Below are 13378 nucleotides of genomic sequence, written 5' to 3' on the forward strand. Positions count from 1 at the left end.
CATCAAAACTGCACAACACTGTGGAATAAACATTTAAACCCAACTTCGAATGTTGTTGCAAAGTCTGGTGCTGTTTTGTCAAGAGGGGGCAAAATTAGAGGAGGGGTGAAATGTTAGGATGGCTTCTAACTTTGGTGCCAATGGATACATTTTCACAAATGTCTGCAAAAAGATTATAGACCCAACTTTGAATGTTTGTTCAAAATTTTAAGGGATTTGGTCAAGAGGGGGGAAATTGTAAGGGGTTACAACATTTTCAAAATTGGTATAGGCCTGAATGGGAAAAAAAATCTGCTCATGGATAAAGCCGAAGTGCTCGACGGATTTACAGATAATTTGTGCGAGGAGCATTGACAAGGACTGGAAAGCATGCTTTTGCAAATCTCTCCTGTGTTTTAGTTTTTGAGCAGTCTCAAAATGTAGGTACAAAATATAGCTGCCCCAGACAGTCTGGCCACTGGCCATGGCCACCAGGGCTTGGCTATGTGGTAAAAGTGGGCAGTGCACCTGGTTACTTACAGTAGAGGTGCAAAAAATAGTCATATTTCTTAAGAGTCTGGGGCGTAGCCTGTGGCCAGATTGTCCAAGGCATAGCCGGGGCATGGCTGTGGCCACCAGGGATGGGCAATGGGGTTAAAGTGGGCATGTCCATCAGGGACCGGCTATGTGATAAAATGTTCAAAATGGCGCTAGGTTTGAATGGGGAACGGGTTTGCAGCAAACCTGCGCAAAGAGCATCAGCAAGGACCTGAAAGCATGATTTTGAAAATCTGTCCTGTGTTTTATTTTTTCCAAAGTGTAAAAGATTAGGTACACAAAATAGTGATATAACTTTGGTGCCTGAGCAGTTGTCCTGGCCCCCTGCAAGGACAAATGTTTACTCTGATTTGTGAATTTCAGAGGTTTTTATTAGTGCAACTTAATCATAACGTCCCTTTAACAAAGTTTTTTCAGTGAGTATATTTATATATGTATCAATGTTTAAATCCTTGATTTATGCAAGTTCATCCACTAACCTCTTTTCCACACCCTACATCTATGCCTGTTGTGTTTCAAAAGCTTAAAAGCTCTTTTTTCATAAGTGAATGATGCTTATTTAGTTAGCAGATATTTTGTGAAACTATTTAAATCTGCTGATTTCTGGAATGCAGATCCGTTCTGCCCATCTCCTTATCTTTACATATCATACAACACTGTAACTAATCACTGTTCTTTTGCCTCCTTACCCTACTCCTCTCCTCTCACTCCTTACATCGTCTTCATTCTCTTCTTATACATAAAAAACATATATATATATATATATATATATATATATATATATATATATATATATATATTTATATATATATATATATATTTTACATGGCCATGGTAGTGGCCATGTAGTTATGGTTAAATTGGTGTTTCCAAAGGAAGAGCACTTTTTGGGCGGCTTATAACTTCGCTCTCCCTGGACGGATCCTCACCAAACTTTGCAAAAGTATTTGGGTCACTCTGAATTCGTTTGCGAAGATTGGTGAGGATTTGTCCAGGGGGGGCAAAGTTATAGGGGGGGTCCCAAAACTTTTTTTTTTCCCATAGACTGAATGGGAAAAATGTTTTGCTTCCGTCTACAGCCCAAACCGCTGGACGGATTTTCCCCAAATTTGGACCAGGAGCAGTGGCTTGGTCCCGAAAGCGTGCTTTTGCAAATTTGGTGAAAATCCGTCCAGTAGTTTTTTTTTTTAAATGACCAAAAAGTAGGTAAAAAAAATTAGTGATATCTGTGTTCGGTCCGTGGACGGACTTCCCTGTTCGCTCCGCGGACAGTGTCCTGATTGGCCAATCGGCTTGCGTGATGTTCGTGGACATGCAACGTGTTCGCTGATTGGACGGCATGGAGCGTGAAGCGCATCAGATTTTCGGTAGCGCCCGCCATCTTGGATTCGCGGTCGTCCGCGGACAGCGTGGTGAAACTTTGTTCAAAATTTGTATTTAGTAGAGTGTGTTGTGTGTAGGAGTGTTTGGGGAGGAGGGGAGTGTATGAGATAGGATGAAAGTTGTGTTTTTTATGTGTTAGATGTTCTTTTTGTGTTCAATTTGTCTGCGGACATCACAGGTGTTCTGAAATGTTCTAAATAAACTGAATGGGGGGTGTTCTGAGGACTCAATATGTGTCCGTTTTGTTCACAAGCAAACTGAAACTGTTCTAAGAACACTCGCAGTGTCCTGAAATGTTCGCAAATAAACAAAATGGGGGTGTCCTGAGGACGCTGTCCGTATTGTTCGTTGTCAAGTTGAATATGTTCTAAGAACACTCGCGGTGTCCTGAATTGTTCGCAAATACACAAAATGGGGGTGTTCTGAAGACGTTGTCGAACACTTGCTGTGTCCTGAAATGTTCGCAAATATGAATGGGGATGTGGCTGACAAGTTGAATGTGTTCTAAGAACACTTGCGGTGTCCTGAAATGTTTGCAAATAAACAAAATGGGGGTGTCCTGAGGACGCTACCCGTATTGTTCTCTGTCAAGTTGAATGTGTTCTAAGAACACTCGCGGTGTCCTGAAATGTTCGCAAATAAACAAAATGGGGGTGTCCTCAGGACGCTGTCCGTATTGTTCTCTGTCAAGTTGAATGTGTCTTAGAACACTCATGGTGTCCTGAAATGTTCGCAAATAAACAAAATGGGGGTGTTCTGAGGACACTGTCCGTATTGTTCGTTGTCAAGTTGAATGTGTTCTAAGAATGCTCGCGGTGTCCTGAAATGTTCACAAATAAACAAGATGGTGGTGTTCTGAAGACGCTTCTAAGAACACTCGGGGTGTCCGGGGAATGTTCGTAGGGGGTGTCCTGAGGACGCTGTCCGTATTGTTCTCTGTCAAGTTGAATGTGTTCTGAGAACACTCGCAGTGTCCTAAAATGTTCGCAAATAAACAAAATGGAGGTGTTCTGAAGACGTTTCTAAGAACACTCCCGGTGTCCTGGAATGTTTGTAGGGGGTGTCCTGAAGGCGTAGTCCGTATTGTTCGCTGGCAAGTTGAATGTGTTCTAAGAACACTCGCAGTGTCCTGAAATGTTCACAAATAAACAAAATGGGGGTGTCCTGAGGACGCTGTCCGTATTGTTCTCTGTCAAGTTGAATGTGTTCTTAGAACACTCATGGTGTCCTGAAATGTTCGCAAATAAACGAAATGGGGGTGTTCTGAGGACACTGTCCGTATTGTTCTCTGTCAAGTTGAATGTGTTCTAAGAACACTCGCGGTGTCCTGAAATGTTCGCAAATAAACAAAATGGAGGTGTTCTGAAGACGTTTCTAAGAACACTACCGGTGTCCTGGAATGTTCGTAGGGGGTGTCCTGAAGGCGTAGTCCGTATTGTTCGCTGGCAAGTTGAATGTGTTCTAAGAACACTCGGACTGTCCTGAAATGTTCGCAAATAAACAAAATGGGGGTGTCCTGAGGACGCTGTCCGTATTGTTCTCTGTCAAGTTGAATGTGTTCTTAGAACACTCATGGTGTCCTGAAATGTTCGCAAATAAACGAAATGGGGGTGTTCTGAGGACACTGTCCGTATTGTTCGTTGTCAAGTGGAAAGTGTTCTAAGAACTATCGCGTTGTTCTGAAATGTTAATAGGGGGTGTCCTGAAAACGCAGTCCGTATTGTTCGCTGGCAAGTTGAAAGTGTTCTAAGAACACTCATAATGTCCGCGAACATTAAGAGTTTCCATAGACCACAGTTGAAATGTTTGACTCTATGGATGTGATATGCTGCGATGGTTGTTGCCATTTGGCCATGCACCCAAGACTCTATGCCCTGGCAACAACCACCACAGCATATCACATTCATATTTGCTTATAACTTTGGGTGAAAAACAAATGTATAAGGAACAAAGGTATTAGATACTATGGATGTGATATGCTGCTATGGTTCTCATTATTGTATACTTACTGTTTGGTCTAGTAACGGGAGTCCATGTTTTTCTTGTTAATTTCTGTGATAAAAGAAAATAGCATGTTAGTATTAGTATTTTGTAATGGCTTATTACATTGTATAATGAATATACTTTTTTTTTTGGACCCTCATATTTAGTAGATTACAAATCAGAGTACTGTGCAATTTGCTCAGTTTCTCAGTTTCTGTATTTGTTGCTAAAATCATTGGGTCTGTGGGAGAAAAAAAATCCATGTTGGATTTAAAAAAAAACTTTTTCTGTTATGCTACAGTTTATTTGTTTGTTTGTTTTCAGTGTTCACTTGTTGTTTCTGGCTAATGCTTAATACTTTGGCTTGTTGTATTTTTTGGAGCAGTAACATAATTTTTATTTGTTTTGATATTATAAAATTTTGGAGCAGTTATATACCAATTGGCGTATTCTAACTGTCTATTTTTTTGATATATTTTAGTGGTATTGATTTATCTATTTGGATATTGTTAAATTTTGGGACAGTTAGATACCAATTGGCGTATTCTAACTGTATATTTTTGGTCTAATTTAGTGGTATTCATTTATCTGATTAGTTGTTGTAGAATCTTTGAGCAGTTAGATAGCTTTTGGAGTATTCTAACAGTTTATATTTTTTAACACACGTTTACTTAGGGTTTAAATACAGTTTAGTTATCAAATTTTGGTTTTAAGAACATCAAATAAGCGTTGGTAAGATTTCCTGGTAATCTCTGCTTTAGAGTAATGGTACTATCATTACATTCAAACCATCCACATTTCTTTTTTATATATGCAGTGTAGTGCCCTGAATTGGTTGTGGCTTCTGCGTGGTAGATTATACCTATTGTTGTGAAGGTTTTCTTACCAAGTGAAATTTGACCATGTGTGAATCCAGTCAGCTTGCAGTTGTTTTTGGTACCATCTGCATTGTAACGTAGAAGCATTAGTATTATGTATTTACTATGTGTTTGTATTACTAACGTGGAGCGATTATCTGAATTGCAGGTAGAGCATAATCTACCATGGTTTGCATTTTGTACAAGTCGCTGAAATGGAATGGATTCACAATTTGGTATTGATACATATATGAAGCGTTCATTGGGGATTTCTTCTTGTGTCACATTGTTGCAGAGAGTGCATGTATTTTTCAACATGTATGAAATCTGAAAGATTTCATTTATAGGTATGTTTTTGTTTTCCAGTACTTGTAGTAAGTACATTAGAAATTCTTGTGGATCTTCCTGTGAATTTATAGTGAATTTCACCATTCCAGCACAGTAGTCCAATTGTTGTCTTATTCCAAAAACACTATACGTGTTGTCAGGATTGTTTGCTGCATTTCTGTGAAGTACTAACATTTGCAAACACAATGGGTCTGTACTGTGTAAGTAAATGTTGTCAACAATTGGTGGTAATTGAAATAGAATATTCATTGCTACATTTGCGTAGCAACTTACACCAACTATATTTGAGAATTTAAATGGTCCAGGTAGTTCTGTATCTAACTGCTTTTTTTGGAGTTTGTCTTCCTTCTTTAAAGAAATACTTGGTTTACTTTCCCTAATTGATTCTTTTTTGCTTGTGGTACTTGATGAAGTATTAGTTTCTTTTACTCTCTTTGGAGGATTTGCAGTGACATCCTGTTGCATTTCTGTTTGATTTATTTTTCTTTTATAATGTTTTACTTTTTGTGGAACAGAATATGTGTTTAGGTGGGGGGTGTATAGTGAGCGAAGTCTATTGTATTCTAAAATGCAAGCGATATCAGCGTTTATTTTACTTGCATCAAAGTTGATTAGAAATAGACCGTCAAGTGTACGTAAGCGTGATAGTGCTACATAGCTCATGCCTTCTTTAAAGACTGTGTTACCAATATCTATCATTGCTTTGTCTAGGGTAAGACCTTGTGATTTATGAATTGTGACTGCGTATGTAAGAGTTAGAGAAAATTGTTCTCTGCGTACATACATATCTTTGAAAAGAAGGAATCTAGCTGTTGAGCGTCCTATCCTTTTTACTTCTGAAAGTTTGTCAAAGAGTATATTGACAAACTGAATTTTGTTGTCGGGTGGGTATGTTTGAAAGCCAACAACTGTACCCAGTGCTCCATTAACTAGTCCTTGGTCCACGTCAAGGTTACGTTTAAGCATTACTCTGCAATTTAAGGATAATTTTAATATCTTTTCTAAGCCTGCTGTGTTTGAGATTGATTTTTCTAAACTATTTAGTCTTGTAGTGGCTTGGTCACACATGGGTAGTGTCATACCACGTACATCTAGTTTGTCTGTGGCGCTAATTTCCATGATTGGTTGCATTTCTTTACTTAGCATGATTTCATTGAATTTGAAACAGCTTGCAAGAGTTGGCATTAAGGCCATACAATTGACATTTTTGTGGGCTAATTGTTCCATAACATCTGTAGCATATGCATTATCGCCATAAAGTGCATTAATGTGCCGGGTTTTCAATATTCCTTCTGCTTCTTTAGAAAGTATACCAACTCTGATACTTTTTAAAATGTTGGCATAAGTGAGAGCTGCAGATTGCCGCCTCTTTTCTGTTAATTCTCTGTATTGGAAATGTTGCCAAAGGTTGACATTTCCAATGCTGCCAACAGTTTTACGGCAGAGTTTGTGTCCTAATGTTTTAAAAATAGGCTCACCTTTTACTGGTGTTAATTGAAGCAGATCTCCAAAAACAATGTGTTTTCATGCAAAGAGCTCTTCATAGTCTGTTTTGAGTACTTCTTGTAATCTGAGGTGAATCAAAGCTAACATCAGGTTGAAGACCATGCTCACTTCATCTATTAGTAGCATTTTCATTTGTTTCAATACTCTGCGTAATTCCATTGCAGCTTTTGCAGAAAGTTTGTAATAGTCTAATTTGTTCTGGTGTTCTACTGGTAATAGTAGTAATCGGTGTAATGTAACACCACCTATGTTGTAGGCAGCTAAACCTGTGGGGGCAGTGACAACAGCGGACAGTTTGTTGTTTGTCAATTGTTGAAGGAACTTACTAATGATTTTGATTAGGAATGTTTTGCCAGAACCAGCTTCACCACTGACGTACAGTAGTATAGTTTATAATTATGGCAGGAACATTCTTTATTTTCATGTTTTACACCATGTGCAATATGTTTTGTTACTTCTTAAAAAATGCTACTTTGCTCATTGTTTAGTTTTGATTGTAGTATAGTTAAGTCTTCCTTATCTTCATACTGACACATGGTGTTTTCGACTTCTATCATAGCTAATTCTGCCTCATTTATTATTAGTGGTTCTCCCATTGGTTCTTGGCTTCCTGTTACAGAAGGTTGACTACTGCCAGGAGTGTCCTTATCTAGTTGGGCTCGGAGTTCTTCTTCGTGTTGCTGTTCATTGTGCAACATTGTTTTGTACTGTGTAAAGTTTACATCAGTTATAGTGCTTTCATTTGCTTTGAAAGCATCCTCATATGAGTCATAGTTATCTAGTAATTGTTCTTCTTTTCTCCATGGTTTGAAGAGTTGTAGCAGGGACATGTAATATACTTCTTTATGTTGAGGATTCTTTAATGACAATTTGATATGATTAATTAAATTTGGTTTAGTGAGTTTAACTAAGCTGCCTTCACAGTTTGTCACTCTATATTTACCTTTTCATCAGGTTTCATATTATTTTTGTATGTGTCGTTTTGGGCTATGTGGTATAGACACATGTTTTCCAAAATATTACCTCTGTCTGGGTAGTATGTGTCCAATAAATTGTTTTTTAAAATGTCTTGGCTGTTGGGCTCATGGTTGGCTATTGTTTCAATATCTTCATATGATTTTAGAACTCTTTTTCTAGATTTAGCTGTACCAAGACTTAGCCATACTATATTTCCAGATTTACCATACAATGCAGTACCAGTTAAACAATCAGCTGCTTCATATGATCCACATTCTCTATGGGTGAGCATTTTTATGCCCAAGCTGTATAATTTCTGAGATACTGTTTTATCTGATGACAGGTCATTCCAGAGGTCTTGGAGCTCTGTCTTTTCTGCTTTAGTTAAGTATGCTGTAACATATCGTGCAACTGCAGTAGAATTGTCTGCAATGTACTGCACATCTGTGTTTGCATTCCATAAGTGGGCAATGATTGCATTATAATCATTGATATATTTTTCTTCTTCTTTTCTTTTTATGTAATATGTATTTTTAGGTGACTTACCTTTAACACTATGTCTAACTGAAGACATGAGGTTGTTCACTTGACCTGCATTTGTAACTGGTCTAGGGAAACCAAATCGGCATTTGGTGTAGTATTTCCCTTTGTTTTTGTATTTGCGACAACACTATTTTCCACATTTGTGTCTTTGAAATTGTAAAATGTGTGCATGAAGATCACTATTTGTGGCTTCTGATGGAATTTCACAACTGACATATTTTTCAATAAACTGTAAAACAGTGGCATCACTGTCTTGACCAAATTTAGGAGCATCTTTAATCCATAAAAGCATGTGGATATGTGGTGCTCCTCTGGCTTGGTATTCTTTTCTCCAAAAGAAGTGTTGCACTTCTCCAAGGGGAAGAACAGTTTTATTACAAATAAAATGTAGCATAGCAATGAAGCGATGGTGAAAATATCTTGAAACATTAACAGGATCCAAAGAACAAAGTTCTCCAGGTGTTAGTATATCTATGTTTGTTTTGTTTTTATTTGATATGCGTAGGAAATCATGTAAATCTTCCCATGCATATTCTGCACAACTTAATGTAACAAACCAAGTGGGTGGGCCAAGGTTTCTGATCAAACAACGTACATCTCCATGACGTCGAAACCAGTACTCTTGAGTACCACGCATATTTGCTAATAGATTTGTAATATTTGATTGTAAAACCTCATCCTTTTGTTGCACTTTTTCTAATAATTGTGTAGCTGTCATATTTTGAAAGTGTGATCCTGATTTTAATATGTGTGCAACTCTGTTACATAAAGTTGCTAGTTCACTTTCAAAGAGTAGGTGGAATATGTATTCCACATTTTGTCTAAATCTGGGATCTTCAGAATACATCCGTAATGAGCGGTATTCTGAAGCTGATATTTGAATAGGTCTATCATCATACCTTCCTCCTTTGCCAGTAAGAAAGAGTAGAAGAAAAGCATGTGCTTCTATACTTTTTTCCCATATGCTGATTGGCGATCCTTTTGTTTGACGCATTTGGTAAGTTTCCAGTGCATCTTCTACGGTGTCATTACAGTGCAAAGGATGAATTGTATAATGGTCTAAAGTATTTGATATTGTAGCAGGATCTAGTAGCTCAAATTGACCAGCTTCTTGTGTTTCTTGAATCATTTCAGTTGTATCTTTTAAGTTTTCTTCAATATTAATTTCTTTGTAATATGCATTATTCTCTTTAAGATATTGGAAGGCTTGTGTAACTTTATATAAATCTACCAGCTGTTGCCATATTTTTTTGTCTTTTGTAGGTACTCCATTTACTAAGATAATTAAAGATTGCTGCATTGAACGTTGCACTCCTAGAGTATGCACATTTTCTTTTAGATCTAATGGTAAATAAACTACTTTTCCACTAATGCCTTTTACCAATTCAGAAGGAGGTAATGTTGCTGTTTTTGGTTGAAGGTGTATTATTGCTTGAAATGGGTGTACTGTTTGAATTATGATGCTCTCATATAAATGAAGTTGTTGTAGGGGTTTTGATACTGGGTATAATTCCGAATTAGTTGTAATAGCACGTGAAGGAGTTTGGTTGTTGTCAAGTTTTGTAGTGCAGTAACTTGAAAGTATTAAGGGCTCAGTTATTACGTATTTGTTTTCTGCTACAAGGTAGAGAGCTAATTCAAACCATTTAGAATCTTCATTGTTTTCTATTTTGTATGATAGGTCTACAGTTTTTGTGTTACTTTTATAAAAAGTTCTACGGCAACATACACATACATGGTTTGGTACTTCAGCTGATGTACTTTTAAATTTTAGTATTTCTTTTTTGTATGTGTTTAGCAAAAAGTTGCCATGTGTAGAATTGTTGCTTAATTGGTTTAAAGCTATTTCATTCTGTAAATGGCTTTCACTTCCAAAATATTTTATCTGGATATAGTGAATTTCTTCAAGTAGGTCTTTTGCTGTACCATGTAGAAGGATGTTATTTAACTTTGCTAGTGCTAAAGCAGGACTTTTAGCATAGTACAGTTTATAGACTAGATTTCTTATAGTTGAATGATGTGTTGATATCATTTTGATATCATGGAAAGTGGTTTTACAAGTAGGTCCTGTAATGCAGGCCAATGAATGTCCTTGTAGTCCTGTGTACTTGCGCACTGGACAGGTATCCAAATTTTGCAGTAATTTAATTTTGATTTTGTCTTTGCTTTTTAGATATTTATTGAGGAATTGGCGTAAAGATTTGAAACATTGTTTGGGAATCTTACACATTGACGTGCATGGCCATTTGTCCACTAGACGTTCTGATTCAGTTGAATGGAGGGGTAACTCTAAGTTTTCAGGGCATATTTTTGTAAGGAGTACTTCTTGTTCCATTATGGTATTATTCACTTTTTCATAACCTCGACCACTGCTATGTATGGCAATTGTATTTGTTTGCTTTTGTTTGTACGCTTCTTCATTAAAATATGGTTCTGTGCTCGTAGTGTGATTCCATTCACCTCCGCAGATACTTAAGAAGTTCTTTCTGTTGACATTTCGCTTATTGAGAAGTCTTTTTTGTAATTTAGTTATTAGTTTTGTGAGTGGTTTCATTTTGTTTAACAGTAAAATAAATAACTTTCTTTTCAGAAGAATTGCACTGTCCATCAACGCTTCTAAGATCAATTTCCTATGATAGGTTTTAAGCATTTAACCTGATTTCTCTCCTGTTTTTATAAGATTTTGAAGGACTTTGTAACGGTACATTTTGGCTAAAATACTTTTCTTGGTATGCTTACTTTGCACTATATTAAAATTTGAAGAAGTAGTTTTATCTGTAGTGATAGCTGATTTTCGGTTAATTGTTTTTTTTAACATTTTGATAGAGGAGGCAAATTTTTTGTACTTGAAACTTCTTGTGTTTCACTAAATGACTGTATTAGCTGTTTTGTTTCAACTTTTTTTACAAATTCTGCTAGAGATGGATGCTTATGTTGGACACTTTTATTTTCATTTGCTCTACTTTTGCGTTGCTGTCTACGGACTTGACTTTTGGTAGGCATTCTTTAGGGTCTATTGAAAAAAATAAAGAAGATATGGGTTGGGGTGTTCTGGAATGTATGTGTGCTGTGTGCATGAGTGTTTGAGTAAGATGATAAAGATGTATGTAATGGTGTGTGATTGTGCATTGGAAACTACAACTAGTAGGGATAGGTATTCTTGAATTTATGCGTTACTAAACTGGGGTTCAGATGACAAAAAAAAAGTAAGCTACTGGTGTGGAAAAGTACAAATAGTAAATCTAATGTATACAATTAAAACAGTTGTTTGTTCTATAATATGAAAATTGTAGCGGTTCAGTTGGGTAATTTGTGTGTCCAAAAATAGGAATTTGTGGGCCATTCTGGCTGTAAATTACTGTTTAAGACATGGAGATTTTTGGACAAAATGGTACACAATCTCTATTTTTAGGCACCAAAATAGCGTGTATTAATGTTATAGTATGTTTGATTAATAATACAAATATTATGGTGATATTCTACTTACTTTTTTTCTTAAATTAACAGGTAACTTCTTAGTTCTTCTTTGTTCTTCGAATTCGGCTGCTTCTTTTCAGTAGACTGGTCTTCACTGAAATTGTAAAAGCTTCAAATTAGTAACTTTGTTTGTATATAGCGCTGTTTTTAATTTAGATATTGATTTTTTTAATTGAAATCCTCAGTGCCTTCTTTAAAACCATTAAACTAATTTATTTACATAAGATACATTGCTTCAGTTCAGTACATATGAAATGTTCTTAATGAACAAATTGTATTGAATGACTAACTGTAGCAAAAAAAATATCTTTACTATGTCTTGTGAAATTTATAATATACCAGTGAATACTACTATTTCTGTAAGTATGCTGTTCTAGGTAATATCGCCTCAATGTCATGTCTAAATTAAAGTAATTAAGTAAATAAATAAATAAAAACAAAAAAATGAAATTGTATAAGTATTTTTTAAAGATTTAAACATAGATTGTGCTTGCATGCAATTTTGTTTGAATATATGTAGTCTATATATTTCATTTAAAAAATGTTAGTTTAGCATGATTTGAGTGTGTGTGTATAAAGAAAGTAAATAGTATAAAGGTTTATAAGTGATAGTTGATTTTAGGATATTGACAAAAATACAGTAAATTCATTTTACAGATTACACAAGCTAAAAGTCTGTTTGAAAATGTGTTCATCTCCTGTACAGAAAATATGCATACCTGAAGTTTGGGTTCATGCATATGGATATGCATGGAACTGCAAGTAGAAATCTTGGAGACTTGTACAGTATTTCTGGTAGATGGTGCTTGCCAATGATATGACACTTGTACTCAGAGAGATTCACAGTACATTTGCAGTGCTGATCTATGATGATGCAGTTAGATCTAGAGGTCTTGAATGTGATTGGTGAATGGTCATGTGATTTTTTAGCTACATCCAATGAGGGAATGGCAGAGAGAGTGAAGTGGAAATGGTAGAAGGGCTGTTCATGTTACGATATGTCCGCGGACATGGCGGTAGTTCGCGGACATCGGGAGTTACATCCGGGGATTTTTGGGTTCAGAAGTCATGTAAATGACAATAAGCACTGAAAGGGATTGGTCAGGAAAGTTTAGTGGGTGTGTTGTGCCAGGAGAGAGTTTCTCAGATACGCTTTTTGCTGAGAGAACAAAAGATAGCTAAGGCTGTGGCTGTGTGTTTCAGAAAACAGATTGTTTAGATTTTGGGAGATTTGTGGATACATTGGTTGAAGGTGCATGCAGAAAGGTGTGGAGAAGTTGTAGATCTTGGATTCCCACATGTGGAAGTACACTGGCATGGAGTACGTGGAATGAAGTGGTTGGACTTGCTACATCTCTGTGCTACTTTGGAGACAGAGCAACATCCAGACATAATTGTAATTCATTGTGGAGGGAACAGTTTAGGACATGTGACTGGAATGTTTTTGCAATTTGCTATGAAAGAAGGACTTGGGAAGGTTATGGACATGTTTCCTAATTCTCAAGTGATATTTTCACGGATTGCGCAGAGACAAATGTGGCTTCGTTCTTCTTCATTTGGTCCAGAAATGGAAAAAGCAAGGCGCAATGTTAATAAGGCTATTTGTGCCTTTCTAAGAGATTTTGGCATGTCCTCTTTTCACAATGAAAATATTATGTTTCGTAGTACATACATTTTTCGCAGAGATGGAATCCATCTTACTTATGCTGGCAATCAGATTTTTCTGAGAAATGTCAAAATGCATTGCAACCTTTTTTAGAATTACAACAACCATTTTGAAGTAGGTG

This window comes from Ambystoma mexicanum, chromosome 4p (genome assembly GCF_040938575.1).
Source record: "Ambystoma mexicanum isolate Mex_15411 chromosome 4p, UKY_AmexF1_1, whole genome shotgun sequence".
Taxonomy (NCBI): domain Eukaryota; kingdom Metazoa; phylum Chordata; class Amphibia; order Caudata; family Ambystomatidae; genus Ambystoma; species Ambystoma mexicanum.